Here is a 22,858-nt window from a genome sequence, read left to right on the forward strand (position 1 = left end):
GATGGGACACGTCACCATCAAGCCACGTCCGGATATGCGCACAACACACTGAATGGTATTAGGGTCTCTACAATGACCCGTACATCGAAAGGACGGAACAACGTGCCATACCAAGTGTGCCCTGCACACGTTGGCAGGTGACAAAGGGCCCATGACGACAGGAGAAGCCACGCCCCCGTACGACTGCACTTTGAGACTGATCTGTGGAACCCATTACAAAGACGTCAGTGATGGACTCGCTACAAGAGCCAGAGCAGCGGGAAAGGATGACGCCATGCCAGAAGTATGTCTACGCACGACCCTATGAAGGACCTATCACGCCAACTCGGAGAGCAGATTTCAATCTCTCTCTCTCTCTCTCAAGTAGAATACAAATCCCACTGTAATGTCCTACCTTTGAGATATAAAAGAGAAGGCCCCATCCTTCTCAAAAACACAAGCACACAAGTTGTAACATGTTCCATCGCAATACAACGATCAACACTACATTGGACTATGGCTCTAGCATGGACCAATATAACCTCGGGTCCTAGTTCATCATTCGAGTCCCATCGATTCACCATTGAGAGTGAGTCTGCGTTAGCATCCATGTCGAACACAAACCTTATTGTCCCCTGGTTTCTGGAACCACAATATTATGTTTTTCTTTACTATATATTATAACAAACCGACTATAAATTAATTGTTTGAGGCACTAAATCATTTTAAATGAAAAACTTATCAACTACAAAGTTGCATAACTTTTCGAGATCTATAACTTTTATTTTGGCAGTTTCTTCATTCGAGGTCGTTTACAAATTTTAATTTTCAAATTTGAAAACTTAAACATATTTTTATGTGACAAGGTGATTTCAAATCAAAGAGTTGTCAAATACAAAGTTTCATAACTTTTCAAGACCTATAACTTTTATTTTGATTGGGTTTTCTATCCAAGGTCATTTAAAATTCAAATTTTAACTGGGCCGTGAAGGTTGAAGCAGTGACGTGTTTATATATATACACGTCACTAATGTATATGTAGTAGCGATCTTAATTTAAATACCTGTCAATAAACTGATCAAAGTAGAGACATGCAAAATAAAAGACGTCTAAAGCCAGTGACATGTTTATATATACATGTCATATATATATATATATATATCTCTACTACTATTATGATTCTACCGTAGGCGTGCACACCCGTGGGGTGGTGCACGTTCTGCCTCCCGCAACCCGCCCCGCCCGCGGCCGCCTCCCTCCCGCATCCCGCTCCCGCACCATTAACGCCGCAAGAATCAATCCACCTCCCTCCCGCATCCCGCTCCCGCACCATTAACGCCGCAAGAATCAATCCAGTCCCTCCCGCGAGATGCGGCCGCATCCCAATTCCATCCCGCGGCGCAATCCAGTTCTTCCATCCCGCAACGGCCGCATCCAGTTCGCGCAACGGCCGGATCCCACTTCCATCTCGCGGCCGCACCATCAACGGCGCAACGGCCGGATCCGTCGCCACCCCCGTGGGAGGCGCTCCACCTCGTCGCGCCGTTCCTCGACGCCGCATCCCTCGCGGCGGCGTCCTGTGTGTCCACCTCGTGGCATACCGCCTTCGCCGCGGACGACCTCTGGGCGCGGCTCTGCGCGTAGCACTTCCCCTCCGCGCTGGGCCTCCTCCCCGACACCGACAGCGACCGGCGGTGCTCCTCCTCACCCCACCGACGCCTGTTCAAGCTGTTCCGCTCCGCGTCCGTCCGCTGCCGCGCGCTCCCTGCCCCGCGCCTCGCCCTCGCGGACGTCTCGTTCGCCGTCGACGTCGTCACGGCCGGCGGCGACAGCACGCTGTCCTTCCTGGTAGCCGCGGACAAGGCCGCCCACATCGAGAATTCCGCGGGGCTGTTCCTGTTCGGGGTCGACCTGAGTGGTTGGAACGGGGCGATCGGGCCAGGGGAGTGGCGCGTCAGGTGGACGGCGGTGCGGACGGCGGCGCGCCGCGGCGAGGAACCCGCGGCGCTCCTGATGATGGACGCCAAGATGCCTGCGCAAGGGCGGCAGGAGCCGTCGCCTTCGGCGGCAGAGGTGAGGCGAGGGTCTCGGCGAGTTTGGGCCCAGTGGAGGGGATGGCTCTGCAGGCCTCTGGGGCGGCTTCCTCCTCTGTGCCGAGCAGGCATCAGGTTCGCCTGCCCGCCTCACCTCTGCTCCACGATCCCCTATGCCGAGAGTGTGGCCGAGTCTCTGTACGGCAACACAACGCCCCTGACACGCCGCCCATCATCCGCGCCGCCATCAACGCCCCCATCGCGCCCTCCGTTACCTCTGCTCCGCGATCCCCTGCGCACCCCCCCTGTGCTCCCCCAAGCGCGGATCCACTGGGGCCGACTCGCTGATCCCGGTCCAGGAAGGGCGAGACGGGGTCAAGTTCCTGCGGGGACTCGGCATGGCCTGCGAGTTCAAGGTACAGGGCTCTGGCTCATATCTTCCCCGGTTAAGCACGATCTGCTTGATTCATCTTATTTGTGGCGAGCGCAAGAATACGACAGGCTCGGCCACACTCTGGCGCTGTACGAACTGGAGCACTGCGAGCGGTGGGCGTCGGTGACCGTTCTGGGAGTGGGAGAGGGCGAACACGGACGACGACAAGGTCCGGGGAAGAAGAAGATGGGTGGCTGTCCGGGGATGGGGAGCAAGAGCAAGTCGTTGTTCTGCGGGGCCTTCAATCTCTTCTCCAGATAGCCGGCGCCGCCGCTTGTTTTTGTTCCTACTGCCGTGACAAACCTTCTTGTGATTTCTTTATTTGCCTTTTTGCTAGAAGTTCTTATTTTCATGTGTAAATTTTGTACCATTGCCGTGGGTTAGAAAATCACATTTTTCCAAACTCAGTCCTATGGCTTACTGAGAAGTTTCGTGATCTTGAATGGCTGATCAGAGGAGGGTAGCCTGATAGAACCAATGTCCTATGGTGTCAAACTGTTGTTATGTACACTACACATCCAAATAAAGGAAAATGAAGAACAGTTTCCTTCTAAATTCTGTATAGCTAATTGCTTTGTTTCGATACTACTAACACATGCGGTTTGAATGATTTATTCCACTATTTCGGTTTGAAAACTGTTAGATATGAGAAATAAATCCTTAAAGCTATTGAGTATGTGCAGGAATTGCTAGACAAAGAAGTAGCCGCGGGAACGAGTCTGTCATACTTATATTAAGTGTTGTTTGGTTCGGGCCTTGTAACAGGATTGGTAATAGGATCTCTTACAGATGGTAATGGTTACTGTCTGTAATTATAGTGGATAGTACCTGAAAGAGCTCAACCAAACAAAAGTATTAGTCTTCACTACCTTTTGTAAATCTATTTTTCGGTGAATCAAACACCACCTTAATTTGTGGGATGAGCCAAGGAGTATTCAAGGTCATAAGATGATACCAATATAATTTTTTTCCCGTTTTTACAGGTGCTCTAGACATAGCAAGTGTTCTACTCTACCCTAAACCTTTACACTTGTTTGGTTAGAAGTAGATTGAGAGAGATTGAAGGTGATTAGATCCCGTTCTATATAAATTTATATATATAAATGGATTTAATCTCCCCAGATCTTACTACTTCATTTCAAACCGAACAAGTCCTTAAGTGGTTGTGCTGTCTTCGGTGGTTTAGTTCCACTGAGTAAATCATTCGCTCAAAAGTGTCATCTGAAGCTAAAAAGGTGATAAACCCAAGATATGCTTATGTTCAGAACGTGATCAAAGAAAACAAAAAGGAAATGAAACGACGCCACGGTCCTATCAGCCAAACGTCTGCTAGGCTACGGCGAGCAGGTGATATGTGCCTGATACATTTCAATTCTCGGCCCAGCAGTAGTCAATTTGGTACAACTAACTTCTACTTAGAGATGGTAACGGGTATGTACCAGTCGGATAGTATCATCCCATATCCGTACCTGTCAAAAAAATTCTATCCATCGAGTTATCCGTATAAGGTCGCGGGTATATAATCTTACCTATACTCGTACTCGCGCGTAGGTAAATTTATCCGTCGGATTACCCATACCTGCTAGAAAATTATAAAATTCTAATGTGTCAATCACTCAAAATGTCAAACAAACACATAAAACATAAGTTTAACTTCGAATACAATAAACCAAATTGCTTTGTTGTTGCTCTTGAATCCTCTGCTACTCCAAGCTTCTTTGATGTCGGGTGTAATGTCGTAACCGGCTATCGTTGTTGGCCGAACATTTGGCTAGCGTCGATGATATATATTGCAATGTGAATCCAGTAAGCAGGAGAGTGATCAATGTATGTAATCGTTGTACACTAACATTTGTCAAATATTTTGTATATCGTTTCAAGGCACCTAAATATTTTCTGAAGATTTGTATAAGTTTGTAGTTTTTTATGATAGTCTTAACATTTAAATGATGCAATTGACATGACATTATTAAAATCATATAGAAGTCCGTATAATACTGTGTAGTGTTGAATAGCTAGATTAAAATAACAATTTATATATGTCTGGATCATAAATCGATTACCATAAATCGATTACGAAACGTTTTCTCACAACAATATAACACACATTTGTACATAAGTTATTTTGATATTATATGTTTCCGTTGCAACGCACGGGCATTCACCTAGTATATATATATATATATATATATATATATATATATATATATATATATATATATATATATATATATATATATATATATATATATATATATATATATATTAGTGACCTTGCTTTAATTACACGTCAATAAACAGATCGTAGTAGAGATATGGAAAATAAAGGATGTTATTGAATTAACACGATGTTTTGCTAGTGACACATTTGTATAATAGACGTCACAAAGATAATTGGAATGGAGGCCTGTGCACAACCGTTAGTGACATGTTTTTAGAAGTCGTCACTGTGAAAAAATAGTGACATGTTTTTAGCTAGTATCATATACAGTCTTATCTCCTCTAGGCGATTTTGACGTAGTGATGTCTTAATTTCATTTTTGGTTTTTGATCCAGAGGGTCAACACCATTCATTAGTGTTCCCAAAAAACATATCCTGATTGTTGCCAATACACGCATAAATATCCTTACCTAGGAGATTGATTTCTAGGCCCATATTAAAAGGGTCGCCACTCTTGATACCTTATAACCAAAGGACTAGGGGTGGAACTAGACATCCGAATCCTTAGAACAAATTTGATATTATCAAGCATATTATTACACGTAAGAATAAGATTCTGTACAATGTTTATGTATTATTTGCTCCCTACAATGGAAAAAGTGAAAAAACATTTGAATCTGTATCCGTATTCAAATTTTTATATCTATCACTTAAATATATACGATAAATTTGAGGTTTAGTTGTTTTAATGTTTATAAGGTCAATGTTAAAAACAAGGCTACACATTTACATAATAAATTCTATATCTTATTTGTTCGTAATCAAAGAAAAATGATAAAAAAAATCTAAGATTCGAATAAACATTCGTTTCCACCCCTACAAAGGACCACCCTTAGTCTTTATCACTGAAGAATTTTTGTACTAACATCGGTTTATATAAAGGCACTCATGACTAATCATACGAGACCGCATAACATGGAGGATAGGAGTAAGCCCCTAGGACCGTCACGCACTGGGCACCCGACAATCTAAGACCGTGGGGACCTGAAAGTCGCCTAGAGGGGGGGGGGGTGAATAGGGCGAAACTGAAATTCTCAAAAATAATCACAACTACAAGCCGGGTTAGCGTTAGAAATATAATCGAGTCCGCGAGAGAGGGCGCAAAACAAATCGCAAGAGAATAAGGAGTGTGACACGCGGATTTGTTTTACCGAGGTTCGGTTCTCGCAAACCTACTCCCCGTTGAGGAGGCCACAAAGGCCGGATCTCTTTCAACCCTTCCCTCTCTCAAACGGTCCCTCGGACCGAGTGAGCTTCTCTTTCTCAAAACACTTGGAAATCAAACCTCCCGCAAGGACCACCACACGATTGGTGTCTCTTGCCTCAATTACAAGTGAGTGTTTGATCACAAGAAAGAATGCCAAAGAAAAAAGAAGCGATCCAAGCGGAAGAGCTCAAATGAACACTACAAATCACTCTCTCTAGTCACTAAGGCTTTGTGTGGAGTTGGGAGAGGATTTGATCTCTTTTGGTGTGCTTTGCAATGAATGCTAGCTCTTGTATAGTGGTTGGAAGCTGGAAAACTTGGATGCAATGAATGGTGGGGTGGTTGGGGTATTTATAGCCCCAACCACCAAACATGACCGTTGGTGGAGGCTGTCTGTCGTATGGTGCACCGGACAGTCCGGTGCACACCGAACATGTCCGGTGCCCCCGCCACGTCATCAATACCGTTGGATTCCGACCGTTGGAGTTCTGACTATTGGGCCCGCTTGGATGTCCGGTGCACACCGGACATGTACTGTTTAATGTCCGGTGCGCCAGTATGGGCGTGCCTGACTTCTGCGCGCTTCTGGCGCGCATTGAATGCGCCTGCAGGTGACCGTTGGCGCTAAGTATCCGTTGCTCTGCTGGTTCACCGGACAGTCCGGTGTACACCGGACATGTCCGGTGAATTATAGCGGAGCAACCGTTCTGATTTCCCGAGGCTGGCGAGTTCCTGAGGCAGCTCTTCAGAGGAGCACCGGACACTGTCCGGTGTACACCAGACAGTCTGGTGAATTATAGCGCGAGTGCCTCTGGAAATTCCCGAAGGTGGCTAGTTTGAGTTGGAGTCCTCTGGTGCACCGGACACTGTCCGGTGGTTCACCGGACAGTCCGGTGCTCCAGACCAGAGGTGCCTTCGATTGTCCCTTTGCTCCTTTGTTGAATCCAATATTTGATCTTTTTATTGGCTAAGTGTGAACCTTTTACACCTGTATAACTTATACACTAGAGCAAACTAGTTAGTCCAATTATTTGTGTTGGGCAATTCAACCACCAAAATTATTTAGGAACTAGGTGTAACCCTAATTCCCTTTCAATCTCCCCCTTTTTGGTGATTGATGCCAACACAAACCAAAGTAAATATAGACGTGCATAGTTGAACTAGTTTGCATAATGTAAGTGCAAAGGTTGCTTGGAATTGAGCCAATATAAATACTTACAAGATATGCATGGATCGTTTCTTCGTTTTTAACATTTTGGACCACGCTTGCACCACATGTTTTGTTTTTGCAAATTCTTTTGTAAATCCTTTTCAAAGTTCTTTTGCAAATAGTCAAAGGTAAATGAATAAGATTTTGTAAAGCATTTTCAAGATTTGAAATTTTCTCCCCTTGTTCCAAATGCTTTTTCTTTGACTAAACAAAAACTCCCCCTAAATGAGATCCTCCTCTTAGTGTTCAAGAGGGTTTTGATATATCATTTTGAAATACTACTTTCTCCCCCTTTTGAACACAATAAGATACCAATTTGAAATTGACCAATTGAAAATCTCCAAATTTTTAAAATTAGGTGGTGGTGCGGTCCTTTTGCTTTGGGCTCATATTTTCTCCCCCTTTGGCATGAATCGCCAAAAACGGAATCATTAGAGCCCGACGAAATACTTTCTCCTCCTTTGGTTATAAAATAAATGAGTGAAGATTATACCAAAGTTGGAGAGATGCTCGGAGTGACGGCGAAGGATGAGTAGTAGAGTGGAGTGGAAGCCTTTGTCTTCGCCGAAGACTCCAATTCCCTTTCAATATACTTATGACTTGGTTTGAAGGCACTTGAAAACATATTAGTCATAGCATATATAAAAGAGACATGATCAAAGGTATACTTGTGTGCTATGTGTGCAAATTAGCAAAAGAAGTTCCTGGAATCAATAATATTGAGCTCATGCCTAAGTGTGGTAAAAGATTGTTCATCAAGTGGCTTGGTAAAGATATCGGCTAATTGATCTTTAGTGTTAATGTATGAAATCTCGATATCCCCCTTTTGTTGGTGATCCCTAAGAAAATGATACCGAATGGCTATGTGTTTAGTGCGGCTATGCTCAACGGGATTATCCGCCATGCGGATTGCACTCTCATTATCACATAGAAGAGGAACTTTGGTTAATTTGTAACCATAGTCCCGCAGGGTTTGCCTCATCCAAAGCAATTGCGCGCAACAATGGCCTGCGGCAATATACTCGGCTTCGGCGGTAGAAAGAGCGACCAAATTTTGCTTCTTTGAAGCCCAAGACACCAAGGATCTTCCCAAGAACTGGCAAGTCCCCGATGTGCTCTTCCTATTAATCTTACACCCTGCCCAATCGGCATCCGAATAACCAATCAAATCAAATGTGAATCCCCGAGGGTACCAAAGTCCAAACTTAGGAGTATAAGCCAAATATCTCAAGATTCGTTTTACGGCCGTAAGGTGGGATTCCTTAGGGTCGGATTGGAATCTTGCACACATGCAAACGGAAAGCATAATGTCCGGTCGAGATGCACATAAATAAAGCAATGAACCAATCATCGATCGGTATACCTTTTGATCCATGGACTTACCTCCCGTGTCGAGGTCGAGATGCCCATTTGTTCCCATGGGTGTCTTGATGGGTTTGGCATCCTTCATTCCAAACTTGGTTAGAATGTCTTGAGTGTACTTCGTTTGGCTAATGAAGGTGCCCTCTTGGAGTTGCTTGACTTGGAATCCTAGAAAATACTTCAACTCCCCCATCATCGACATCTCGAATTTCTTTGCCATGATCCTACTAAATTCTTCACATGTAGATTCGTTAGTAGACCCAAATATGATATCATCAACATAAATTTGGCATACAAACAAATCATTGTCAAGAGTTTTAGTGAATAAAGTAGGATCGGCCTTGCCGACTTTGAAGCCATTAGCAACAAGGAAATCTCTAAGGCATTCATACCACGCTCTTGGGGCTTGCTTGAGCCCATAAAGCGCCTTAGAGAGCCTATAAACATGGTTAGGGTACTCACTATCTTCAAAGCCGGGAGGTTGCTCAACATAGACCTCTTCCTTGATTGGTCCATTGAGGAAGGCACTTTTCACGTCCATTTGATAAAGCTTAAAGCCATGGTAAGTAGCATAGGCTAATATTATGCGAATTGACTCAAGCCTAGCTACGGGTGCATAGGTTTCACCGAAATCCAAACCTTCGACTTGGGAGTATCCCTTGGCCACAAGTCGAGCTTTGTTCCTTGTCACCACACCATGCTCGTCTTGCTTGTTGCGGAAGACCCATTTGGTTCCTACAACATTTTGGTTAGGACGTGGAACTAAATGCCATACCTCATTCCTAGTGAAATTGTTGAGCTCCTCTTGCATCGCCACCACCCAATCCGAATCTTGTAGTGCTTCCTCTACCCTGTGTGGCTCAATAGAGGAAACAAAAGAGTAATGCTCACAAAAATGTGCAACACGAGATCTAGTGGTTACTCCCTTATGAATGTCGCCTAGGATGGTGTCGACGGGGTGATCTCGTTGGATTGCTTGGTGGACTCTTGGATGTGGCGGCCTTTGTTCTTCATCCTCCTTGTCTTGATCATTTGCATCTCCCTCTTGATCATTGTCGTCATCTTGAGGTGGCTTATTTGCTTGATCTTCTATTTCATCAACTTGAGCTTCATCCTCATTTTGAGTTGGTGGAGATGCTTGCGTGGAGGAGGATGGTTGATCTTGTGCATGTGGAGGCTCTTCGGATTCATTAGGACACACATCCCCAATGGACATGTTCTTTAGCGCTATGCATGGAGCCTGTTCTTCACCTATCTCATCAAGATCAACTTGCTCTACTTGAGAGCTGTTAGTCTCATCACACACAACGTCACAAGAAACTTCAACTAGTCCTGAGGACTTGTTAAAGACTCTATATGCCCTTGTGTTTGAGTCATATCCTAGTAAAAAGCCTTCTACAGTTTTAGGAGCAAATTTAGATTTTCTACCTCTTTTAACAAGAATAAAGCATTTGCTACCAAAAACTCTAAAATATGAAATATTGGGCTTTTTACCGGTTAGGAGTTCATAGGATGTCTTCTTGAGGATTTGGTGTAGATATAACCGGTTGATGGCGTAGCAGGCGGTGTTGACCGCCTCGGCCCAAAACCGATCCGGTGTCTTGTATTCATCAAGCATGGTTCTTGCCATGTCCAATAGAGTTCGATTCTTCCTCTCCACCACACCATTTTGTTGTGGGGTGTAGGGAGAAGAGAACTCATGCTTGATGCCCTCCTCCTCAAGGAAGCCTTCAATTTGAGAGTTCTTGAACTCCGTCCCGTTGTCGCTTCTAATTTTCTTGATCCTTAAGCCGAACTCATTTTGAGCCCGTCTCAAGAATCCCTTTAAGGTCTCTTGGGTATGGGATTTTTCCTGCAAAAAGAACACCCAAGTGAAACGAGAATAATCATCCACAATAACTAGACAGTACTTACTCCCGCCGATGCTTATGTAAGCGATCGGGCCGAATAAATCCATGTGAAGGAGCTCCAGTGGCCTGTCACTTGTCATGATGTTCTTGTGTGGATGATGGGACCCAACTTGCTTTCCTGCTTGGCATGCGCTGCAAATCCTGTCTTTCTCAAAATGAACATTTGTTAGTCCTAAAATGTGCTCTCCCTTTAGAAGCTTATGAAGATTCTTCATCCCAACGTGGGCTAGTCGGTGATGCCAGAGCCAACCCATGTTAGTCTTAGCAATTAAGCATGTGTCGAGTTCAGCTCTATTAAAATCTACCAAGTATAGCTGACCCTCTAACACACCCTTAAATGCTATTGAATCATCACTTCTTCTAAAGACAGTGACACCTACATCAGTAAAGAGACAGTTGTAGCCCATTTGACATAATTGAGATACAGAAAGCAAATTGTAATCTAAAGAGTCTACAAGAAAAACATTGGAAATAGTATGGTCAGATGATATAGCAATTTTACCCAATCCTTTGACCAAACCTTGGTTTCCATCCCCGAATGTGATAGCTCGTTGGGGATCTTGGTTTTTCTCATATGAGGAGAACATCTTCTTCTCCCCTGTCATGTGGTTTGTGCACCTGCTGTCGAGTATCCAACTTGAGCCCCCGGATGCATAAACCTACAAAACAAGTTTAGTTCTTGACTTTAGGTACCCAAACGGTTTTGGGTCCTTTGGCATTAGATACAAGAACTTTGGGTATCCAAACACAAGTCTTGGAGCCCTTGTGTTTGCCCCCAACAAACTTGGCAACGATCTTGCCGGATTTGTTAGTCAAAACATAAGATGCATCAAAAGTCTTGAATGAAATGCTATGTTCACTTGATGCACTAGGGGTTTTCTTCTTAGGCAACTTAGCACGGGTTGGTTGCCTAGAGCTAGATGTCTCACCCTTATACATAAATGCATGATTAGGGCCAGAGTGAGACTTCCTAGAATGAATTTTCCTAATTTTGCTCTCAGGATAACCGGCAGGGTATAAAATGTAACTCTCGTTATCCTGAGGCATGGGAGCCTTGCCCTTAACAAAATTGGACAATCTTTTAGGAGGGGCACTAAGTTTGACATTGTCTCCCCTTTGGTAGCCAATGCCATCCTTAATGCCAGGGTGTCTCCCATTATAGAGCATACTTCTAGCAAATTTAAACTTTTCATTTTCTAAATTATGCTCGGCAATTTTTGCATCTAATACTGCTATATGATCATTTTGTTGTTTAATTAAAGTCATGTGATCATGAATAACATTAATATCAACATCTCTACATCTGGTACAAATGGAAACATGCCCAACACTAGATGTAGAGGGTTTGCATGAATTAAGTTCAACGATCTTAGCACGCAAGATATCATTATTATCTCTGATCGGAAATTGTAACATTGCAAACATCTAGTTCTTTAGCCTTAGCAATTAAATTTTCATTTTCTACTCTAAGGCTAGCAAGAGAAATGTTCAATTCTTCAATCTTAGCAAGCAAATCATCATTATCATTTCTAAGATTGGGAATTGAAACATTACAAACATGTGAATCAACCTTAGCATTTAAACTAGCATTTTCATTTCTAAGGTTGGTAATAGTGTCATGGCAAGTACTTAGCTCACTAGATAATTTCTCACATTTTTCTACCTCTAGAGCATAAGCATTTTTAACCTTAACATGCTTTTTATTTTCCTTGATTAGGAAGTCCTCTTGGGAGTCCAAGAGGTCATCCTTTTCATGGATGGCACTAATTAGCTCATTTAGTTTTTCCTTTTGTTCCATGTTAAGGTTGGCAAAAAGAACGCGCAAGTTATCCTCCTCATTGCTAGCATCATCCTCATCACTAGAGGTTTCATATTTAGTGGAGGATCTTGATTTTACCTTCTTCCTTTTGCCGTCTTTTGCCATGAGGCACTTGTGGTCGACGTTGGGGAAGAGAAGTCCCTTGGTGACGGTGACGTTGGCGGCGTCCTCGTCGGAGGAGGACTCGATGGAGCTCTCGTCGGAGTCCCACTCGCGGCACACGTGGGCATCGCCGCCCCTCTTCTTGTGGTACCTCTTCTTCTCTCTTCTCTTGCCCTTCTTGTCGTTATCCCTGTCACTGTCACTTGATAATGGACATTTAGCGATAAAGTGACCGGGCTTACCACACTTGTAGCAAACCTTCTTGGAACGGGATTTGTAATCCTTCCCCTTCCGTTGCTTGAGGATTTGGCGAAAGCTTTTGATGATTAAAGCCATCTCCTCGTTGTCGAGCTTGGAGGCGTCTATTGGTTGTCTACTCGGTGTAGACTCCTCCTTCTTCTCCTCCATCGCCTTAAATGCCACCGGTTGTGCTTCAGACGTGGAGTGATCATCAAGCTCGTTAATCTTCTTGGAGCCTTTGATCATGCATTCAAAGCTCACAAAATTCCCGATAACTTCCTCGGGGGTCATTTGAGTATATCTAGGATTACCACGAATTAATTGAACTTGAGTGGGGTTAAGGAAAATGAGCGATCTTAAAATAACCTTAACCACCTCGTGGTCGTCCCACTTCTTGCTCCCGAGGTTGCGCACTTGGTTCACCAAGGTCTTGAGCCGGTTGTACATGTCTTGTGGCTCTTCCCCTTGGCGAAGTCGAAAGCGACCGAGCTCCCTCTCGATCGTTTCCCGCTTGGTGATCTTTGTTAGTTCATCACCCTCGTGCGCGGTCTTGAGGAGGTCCCAAATCTCCTTCGCATTCTTCAACCCTTGCACCTTGTTGTATTCCTCCTTACTTAGAGAAGCAAGGAGTATGGTTGTAGCTTGAGAGTTGAAGTGCTCGATTTGGGCCGCCTCGTCCTCATCATAATCCTCATCCCCTACGGATGGCATCTGTGCTCCAAACTCAACAACATTCCATATACTTTTGTGGAGTGAGGTTAGATGAAATTTCATTAAATCACTCCACATAGCATAATCTTTACCGTTAAAGGTTGGCGGTTTGCCTAATGGAACAGAAAGTAATGGAGTATGTCTAGATGTACGAGGATAGTGTAAGGGGATCTTACTAAACTTCTTACGCTCTTGGCGTTTAGAAGTTACAGAGGGCGCATCGGAGCCGGAGGTCGATGTTGATGAAGTGTCGGTCTCGTAGTAGACCACTTTCCTCATCCTCTTGTGCTTGTCCCCACTCCGATGCGGCTTGTGGGAAGAAGATTTTTCCTTCTTCTCTTTGTGGTGAGAAGAAGATTTCTTCTCCTTCCCTTTGTTGGAGGAGCTATTCTTCTTCTCCTTCCTCTTGGTGCGGGACTCTTCCGATGAAGTGCTCCCGTGGCTTGTAGTGGGCTTTTCGCCGGTCTCCATCTCCTTCTTGGCGTGATCTCCCAACATCACTTCGAGCGGTTAGGCTCTAATGAAGAACCTGGCTCTGATACCAATTGAAAGTCGCCTAGAGGGGGGGTGAATAGGGCGAAACTGAAATTCTCAAAAATAATCACAACTACAAGCCGGGTTAGCGTTAGAAATATAATCGAGTCCGCGAGAGAGGGCGCAAAACAAATCGCAAGAGAATAAGGAGTGTGACACGCGGATTTGTTTTACCGAGGTTCGGTTCTCGCAAACCTACTCCCCGTTGAGGAGGCCACAAAGGCCGGGTCTCTTTCAACCCTTCCCTCTCTCAAACGGTCCCTCAGACCGAGTGAGCTTCTCTTTCTCAAAACACTTGGAAATCAAACCTCCCGCAAGGACCACCACACGATTGGTGTCTCTTGCCTCAATTACAAGTGAGTGTTTGATCACAAGAAAGAATGCCAAAGAAAAAAGAAGCGATCCAAGCGGAAGAGCTCAAATGAACACTACAAATCACTCTCTCTAGTCACTAAGGCTTTGTGTGGAGTTGGGAGAGGATTTGATCTCTTTTGGTGTGCTTTGCAATGAATGCTAGCTCTTGTATAGTGGTTGGAAGCTGGAAAACTTGGATGCAATGAATGGTGGGGTGGTTGGGGTATTTATAGCCCCAACCACCAAACATGACCGTTGGTGGAGGCTGTCTGTCGTATGGTGCACCGGACAGTCCGGTGCACACCGGACATGTCCGGTGCCCCCGCCACGTCATCAATGTCGTTGGATTCCGACCGTTGGAGTTCTGACTATTGGGCCCGCCTGGATGTCCGGTGCACACCGGACATGTACTGTTTAATGTCCGGTGCGCCAGTATGGGCGTGCCTGACTTCTGCGCGCTTCTGGCGCGCATTGAATGCACCTGCAGGTGACCGTTGGCGCGAAGTATCTGTTGCTCTGCTGGTTCACCGGACAGTCCGGTGTACACCGGACATGTCCGGTGAATTATAGCGGAGCAGCCGTTCTGATTTCCCGAGGCTGGCGAGTTCCTGAGGCAGCTCTTCAGAGGAGCACCGGACACTGTCCGGTCTACACCGGACAGTCCGGTGAATTATAGCGCGAGTGCCTCTGGAAATTCCCGAAGGTGGCTAGTTCGAGTTGGAGTCCTCTGGTGCACCGGACACTGTCCGGTGGTTCACCGGACACTGTACGGTGTACACCGGACAGTCCGGTGCTCCAGACCAGAGGTGCCTTCGATTGTCCCTTTGCTCCTTTGTTGAATCCAATATTTGATCTTTTTATTGGCTAAGTGTGAACCTTTTACACCTGTATAACTTATACACTAGAGCAAACTAGTTAGTCCAATTATTTGTGTTGGGCAATTCAACCACCAAAATTATTTAGGAACTAGGTGTAAGCCTAATTCCCTTTCAGGACCCTCGTGCCCTATGCCCCCAACAATCTAAGCCTTAGGGCCCCTCGAGTCCTAGAGTACCGACAGTCTAGGCCCTCGTGTCCCTCCACGCGGCACCTAACAGTATAAGTTCTAGGATCTTCTCATGCCACGAAGTACATGATAGTCGAGGCTCCCGGGATCCCTCGTGCCATGAGGCACTTATGGCTTGTTTGGTTGTATACTTAAGGTGCTAGAAATTGCCACATATTTTTGCCACGGTTACCTAAGGTTGTTAGACGTTCAAATTCTTTGCCGCGTATTGGCAATGCCTAAGGGAATCTTGCTATTGCCACCATATGATGATATGTGTTCCTCATAGCTCATAAGGAACTGCTTCAGATCAGAATGACCATCATACATGGGAAGTTGTGGTGGTTTGTAGGATGGTGGTCATGGGGTAGCCTGCAACTCTACTGCTAGAGGATAAGCATCATCAAAAGCAAAGTTACCATGATGGAAATCATCATACCATACATCATCATAGCTTGGACTTTCTTGCCGAAGCTCTCTCTGATGTGGCCTTCGTCCTTGCTCGTCTTGCGTGATATGGCACATTTCTTTGACAGCTCCATCAATCTTCTTCTGAAGTTCAGCTAGCCGAAGCATCTTCTCCCTTTTTCTCTGCACTTATTGGTGGATGGTCTCTAGGTCTCTGATCTCTTGGTCTAGCTCCTCCTCCTGCGGTGTTGGGCTGGTCGCCTTCCTTTTCTGGTTTTGGGCTTCTCTCAGAGAGCCCCTCTTGGTTGATGTCCAGCTGCGCAAGGGCAGCCCCTGGCGCTATTGCCTTCTTTGGCGGCACGACGAAGGTGAATGCTTGAGATGTTGTCGAAGGTGGTCGTTTGAGTTTACTAGAGGTGGGCGCCAATGTTGGTCACTTGTTCTCAAATGTTGTGAATCAAGAACAAGACAACACAATTGTTAAATATTAGGGACCTTTGTCCTACGAAGCATTATCTCCTTTTGGATATAATGATCTTCAGACGAAGGTCATGAAGGAAGCACCTTCATCATTCGAAAGAATAATAACTCATAGAGATGACAAATATTATTCATGTATTCAAATGTCAATCCTTCTATTTATTTCATGATGAACATATATGAATATTAACAAGATCTCTATTACATTGATACCTTCAGCTTGTTCGAAGGTGTTGACGCGAGAGCAATTACAATCCAGCGTGAACAGTACGAGTGTACTGTTCACCTATTTATAGGCACGAGACGCAGTCCGGATAAAAATACATTTATGACATTAATATTTGTTCATAACTGTAATATAAATCATTAGAGACTAGCTAGTCCTTTCCTTTTTCGCGTAGCACCATGTTTGGTCTTCAACACCGCTTTAAGTCGAAGCTGTTTCTCTTCGGCTTATAGCTTCGACGTTAGTTGTTGTCATTTTCAGGTTATGTCTCCATCTTAAAGACCTTCGGTGGAGGATAACACTCCTATCATGAATCTTTGTTTATGACGAAGCTCCTGCAATAATCAACATTATGCTAGAAACAAATTGTTAGTCATATTTTTTAGTAACTTCGGAAGAGAAAACCCCCAACAGGACCTCACTACTATGAAAGGCACTATATATATGTGCTTGTAGTCTGATATTGTTGCTTGTAGTCTGATATTGTTGCACGCCACATGAATTAGTTGTATTTGTTTTTAAATTTTTGGCCAGATCGTAGATGCTACTCTATTATTTTGTTTCACTGAGTACACTCATAGATGTAAGGACAATACTATTTTCTTTCACTGAGAATAGATATTTTTATTTAATTAACATATAAGCTACTTTACGTTGAGTCCATTCATGGGGCCACTAATTTGCATCTCCATTATCTTTGGAAGTTCTGTTATGTGACAGTAAAAAAGCGATGTACTGAATAATAATGTTGCCAGCCTGATGTTTGATGGGAAGAACATGAACTTCCTGGAACGTGAGATAATGTTGCCCCATATTTATTGGGCCACATATTTATTGGAACTTCCTGATATTTATTGGGCCACATATTTGTTCTGCAATGTGCTCAATAATTTTGCAAGCTTGTGGTTCATGTCACTTTTTATCTGCATTTTGGCCACAAGCATCCTAGAAAGGAGAGTGTTTGGTTGTGCAGCATTCTTAAAATGGTATAGCTGATTATATGCAAGTGTTTGATTGTGCAATATTCTTTATTACTTGGGCGCAAAATTGATTGGCTGAGCCGAATAGCAAGGCATTTTGATTATGTACAAACTTGTTTCTCAATATGGCAGGCAGGCAGGCAATCAAGTGAACCAAATATACCAATTGTTGCTACAATAACTATTTGTACAGGTACGTAACGGCACCACATCCTTATCACACCGGTAGAGGTAGCGTGACGGAAAACATGGTTTTTTGGCACAAGTTTTGCACCGTTTTTTTAAGACTTATATCACTATTTTTTTTTTACTCTAGCTTTCATTTTAATTTTAATACAACGTATAGTACAAAAAAATTGTTGGTCCATGTAGAAGCTGATCGAAGCCATTTCACGTTTAGAAGCCCAAGCCGCATAAACTTAACTTTCCTCGGCATTTTTTCGAGCCCACTTTCATAAATGTGGAAATAGAGATGAAGTTCATACGAATTACAGGAAAAATGCCACCGAGATCTACTCCCATGCACAACTAAAGAGAAGTATACTTTGGATATTTGACTACTTCCATTCTTTTTTTTTAAAAAAAGATGCCATCTTGATCTTTGAATCTACTTTTCCAAAGAAGCCACAACTAGAACCGTTTTTGGAGAAGCCAAATTCATTTGTATATAGATGCATCATGCATGTAGGATAATATTATAATTTTTGAAAGGAGGAATAGTTATTTCAGTTCCTTAATTTTGGAGAACCCCAATTATACTAATGCTCTATTTATTCTAAATTGTAAATTATTTGGACTTTTATATATTATTTTAATGTATGTTATTAGCATGATGTAATTAGGCCTTGATTTGTGGATGTAATTGCGCTATCTACGGCTGCCTTGCATGCTACCTGTGCGCTGTATATATGTACTCCTATTCCCAGTATTGGAATACAATCAATCATTCACATACTTATATGGTATCTATCACGGTTCCGATCCGCTACGCTTCCGCAACCCTAACCAGCGCCAGCCGCCGATCCGATCGCCACCACCGTCGCTGACCACACGTCGCCGGGTGTGTCGCCGGTCTCATCGCCCGCGCTGCTGATCCGTTCCTGCGTCCACTGTACGCCGCGCAGGACTCCCGACCGCGTCCGTCCCGTGCCGTCTGCGCGCGAGCGCGTCTCACCCGAGCGCCCAGGACTCCCGGCCGCCGCTGCCTCCGCTTCCAATAGCGCGCAGCTCTTCCGTCGCCGTCCCGTGCCGAATCGCGCACAGAATTTACGCCGCCGTCATCGCGCGCAGGGCTTCCGTCGTCGTCTCGAGCCGGAACCGCGGGCGCGTCCTCACCCGAGCACTGCCTCCGCTTCTATCGCGCGAAGGACGTCTGGGCGTGTCCTCAACTAAGCGAGCAGTCGCGTGCTGTGCTGTCGTCGTCTCTCCACCGCTGCGCCGCCGCTGCTCCGTTGGCATTTAAACTCCGCCCATGACCGACTAACTGGTCGATGACGCTCCATTGTTGTTCTACTCGTCGGCGATTTCCCTGATCCGTCGGGAGTCGGGACCCATTCCTGCCTGCATCACCATGCTCAGGCGCGTCAGAGATTCAGAGGGGAGCAGCCGCGTGTGCACCAGCACACGACCGCTCCCATGGCGGACGACGACGACGCGACTCCCGCGTGTGCTACCTTGAGGACGAATTCCTCGGCCAGAAGGAGTCTCGTGCCCTTCTCCTGGAAACACAGTTCCGCAACCTTTGACAAGACTCCATGACGATCACCGACTTTTGCCGCAAGTTGGAGACCATGGCTGCGTCTCTCGCCGAATTCGGCGATCCCATCGGTGACCGCCGGATGGTGCTCACCCTCCTTCGCGGACTCAGTGGTAAATTCCGTCACATGGTGTCTATTTTGAAGATGCAGCATCCGTTTCCGACGTTCGCCGAGGCCCGCACGCACCTGCTCCTTGAGGAGGTCGACGTCGACGCCCTCCCACCGTCCCCGCCTGCGGCCCTCATCGCCTCGTCGCCCATGATGCCTGCTGGTGGCCAGGGCCGCCATGTGCAGGCCTCTGCTCCACCGCGCTCCGGTCAACCCAGCTAGCCAGGAGGCCAACGAAACGGCTGCCGTCACGGCAAGGGTGGCCCCGGGCAGGGCAGCCATCCTGGCGCTGGCCAAGGTGGCCACGGTCCTCCTACGGGCGGCCACGGCGCCCTGACTACGCACGGCCACGACGCACCGGCTGGTCAGGGTGTCGTGCACCCCTCCTTTGCACACCCATGGGCCGACACGCTCTAGATGTGGCCCTACGGGCGTCCGCCTCCGGCACCACCGACCTTCGCCGTTGTTCCCCAGTACAGGGCACCCTTCGGTGGTGGCCCCAGCGGCAACCTCTACGGCAACGGCCCCGGCCACCCGTATGTCTATGGTGGAGGAGGTGCACCCTCGACGCCGATGTTTCATGGGGCATCATACCAGCTGCCGGTTGCCCCCTGGAATCCCGCACATGGAGGTGCATGGAACCAGGACTCCCTCGTGCAGAACTTCAACACCATGACGCTCACCCCCCCGGCACCATCGGAGTGGTACGCCGACTCTGGTGCCGGCTCGCATATGACTGCGGATGCTGGTAAAATTTCCACCCTATCCTCGCCCACATTCTCCACACCTTCGTCTATCATTGTGGGCAATGGTGCTTTACTTCCTGTCACTGCCATCAGATCACATACTTTTTCTTTTCCACATCGCAATCTAGTTCTTAACAATGTCTTAGTTTCACCTCACATTATTAAGAACTTGATTTCCATTCATCGTTTTACCACCGACAATAAATTGCTCCATCAAATTTGATCCGTTTGGTCTTTCTGTGAAGGATTTGGAAACCAGGAACGTGATTGCCAGGTGCAATATCTCTGGCGACCTCTACCCGTTTTTTCCTCCATCCACCAGCACCTCCACATTCCTCGTTGCACCCACCTTGCTATGGCATCGTCGTCTTGGGCATGAAGTTTTGTCCAAACTCATTAGTTCCAAAGCCATGTCGTGTAATAAAGATGATAGTCACCATTTATGTCATGTGTGTCAGTTCGGTCGACACACTAGACTTCCTTTTGGTTCCTCAAATTCTCGAGCTACAATAATTTCGATTTAATACATTGTGATCTTTGGACGTCTCCTATTGTTAGTGTGTCGGGCTACAAATATTATCTTGTCATTTTAGATGATTGCTCACACTACATTTGGACTTTCTCGCTTCGCCTAAAATCCGACATGTTTGCCACTCTCTCTCACTTTTTTTCTTATGTCCGCACGCAGTTTGGCACCACCATCAAAAGCGTCCAGTGCGACAATGGCCATGAATTTGATAATTATCTGGCCCGCACGTTCTTTCTTCCCAACAATGTTGCCCTTCGCATGTCGTGCCCTTATACATCCTAGCAAAATGGCAAAGCTGAGCGCTCTCTTCGTATCATTAATAACACCTCACGCTCACTCTTATTTCAGGCGAGTCTTCCTCCGGTCTACTGGGTTGAGGCACTCCAAACTGCCACATACCTTGTCAACCAACTCCCCACCAAAACCCTCGCCTCCTCCACCCCTTTCTTCCACCTCCACACCACTACACCTTTCTATGAACACCTCAAAGTTTTCGGTTGTGCTTGTTACCCAAACATGTCCTCTACAGCAGCCCATAAACTCGCTCCTCGTTCATCTCTATGCGTCTTCCTCGTCTACTCCTCAGAGCATAAAGGCTATCGGTGTCTCGAGCTTGAGTCGAATCGCATTCTCACCTCTAGACATGTTGTTTTTGACGAATCCTCCTTTCCCTTCGCCAACATGTCTACCTCACCCCTAACATCCTCCGCCTTGGATTTTCTTCTAGATGACAGTGATCTCACCGCTCCTCTTCCTGGAGCAACGTTTGCCCGTGCAGGTACTGCTGATAGGGCGGTTGAGGCTCTTGCGCCCCCTCGCTCGCCACCGAGCGCTGCCCCGCGGTCACCACAGCCGCGTGTTGGGCATGGGGCGCCCAGCCTCGTCGGGCCGTCCACCAGCGCTGCCCCCAGCAGCGCACCCCCTGTGCCCCTGCCCGGTGCTGCTGCCCCTATGCCCCTTGCACAGGTCATTGCCAGTAGTGCCACGGCCACCGGGTGCACGGTCTTCACCAAGCCGGTCTCCATCGCCCCCATCGTCAACAACACTCCATGCGCACCCGTGGCAAATCCAGCATTACACATCTTGTGGATCGTCTCAACCTCCACGCTGTGCCAATGTCGCCATTGCCTCGCTCCGTTCGGGATGCCCTTGCGGATCCAAATTGGCGCTCAGCTATGCAAGCTGAATATGATGCCCTCATGGCTAATGACACCTGGAGTTTGGTACCACGTCCTCATGGCGTCAATCTGATTACTGGCAAGTGGATTTTCCGGCACAAACTTCATGCAGATGGGTCTCTCGATCGCTACAAGGCTTGTTGGGTTCTTGAGGGGTTTACACAATGACCTGGTCTTGATTATGATGAGACATTCAGCCCAGTTGTTAAGCCAGCGACAGTTCACGTTGTTCTCTCTCTGGCTCTCTCTCAGGACTGGCCCATCCATCAATTAGATGTGAAGAATGCATTCCTACATGGCACCCTCGCCGAGATAGTGTACCGTGTGCAGCCTTCTGGGTTTGTGGACTCCTCTCGCTCAGATTTGGTTTGTCAGCTAAACAAATCTCTGTATGGACTGAAGCAGGCTCCTCGTGCATGGCATCACAGGTTCGCCTCATATCTCTCCTCCATTGGGTTTATTGAAACCAAGTCGGATAGTTCTTTGTTTATTTGTCGCCGAGGGTCCGACACTGCTTATTTGTTGCTCTACATGGACGACATCGTCCTCACTGCCTCCTCTACCGAGTTTCTTCGTCAAGTTATTGGGGCTCTCCAGCATGAGTTTGCAATGACAGACATGGGTCAGCTTCACCATTTCTTGGGCATCTCTGTCACATGCTCAACGCATGGCCTGTTTCTTTCTCAACGGCAGTACACTCAGGATATTTTGGAGTGCGCCGGGATGAGTGCGTGCAAACCTTGTAGCACGCCTGTTGATCTCCACTCCAAACTATCTGCAGATGGACCTCCTATTGGTGATGCTACTCAGTACCACAGTCTGGCAGGAGCTCTTCAGTACCTAACCTTTACACGTCCTGAAATTGCTTTTGTAGTTCAGCAGATTTGCCTCTATATGCATGATCCCAGGGAGCCTCACCTTGCTGCTCTTAAGTGCATTCTGAGATATCTTCAAGGCACCACGGACTTTGGTTTGACTATGCGTCGTTCTCCCCCATCGGAGCTGGTTGTCTACACGGATGCCGACTGGGCTGGATGTCCCGACACTCGACGGTCGACTTCTGGCCATGCTGTGTTCCTTGAGATAACCTGGTGTCATGGTCCTCCAAGCGACAACACACGGTCTCACGGTCCAGCGCCGAGGCCGAGTACCGCGCTGTTGAAAGGGAAATGTGCCCTTGGGCCATTTCTAAGTATTTTGGTGATTGAGTGCCAACACAAGTGTTTTGTGTTAATCTATGCAAAGTGGTGGACAAAGTGCAAATCATGTCAAAGGTATGTTTCTAG

At 46.3% G+C, this 22,858-nt stretch overlaps 2 pseudogenes; both read left to right on the plus strand.

Annotated features, from left to right (window-relative positions):
* The first annotated feature begins 151 nt into the window (after positions 1-151).
* Positions 152-2,950, plus strand: LOC103652614 (uncharacterized; annotated as a pseudogene).
* On the plus strand, positions 2,411-21,374 carry LOC109945227 (uncharacterized; annotated as a pseudogene).
* Positions 21,375-22,858: the final 1,484 nt, after the last annotated feature.

This window comes from Zea mays, chromosome 3 (assembly GCF_902167145.1).
Source record: "Zea mays cultivar B73 chromosome 3, Zm-B73-REFERENCE-NAM-5.0, whole genome shotgun sequence".
In the NCBI taxonomy this organism is placed as follows: Eukaryota; Viridiplantae; Streptophyta; class Magnoliopsida; order Poales; family Poaceae; genus Zea; species Zea mays.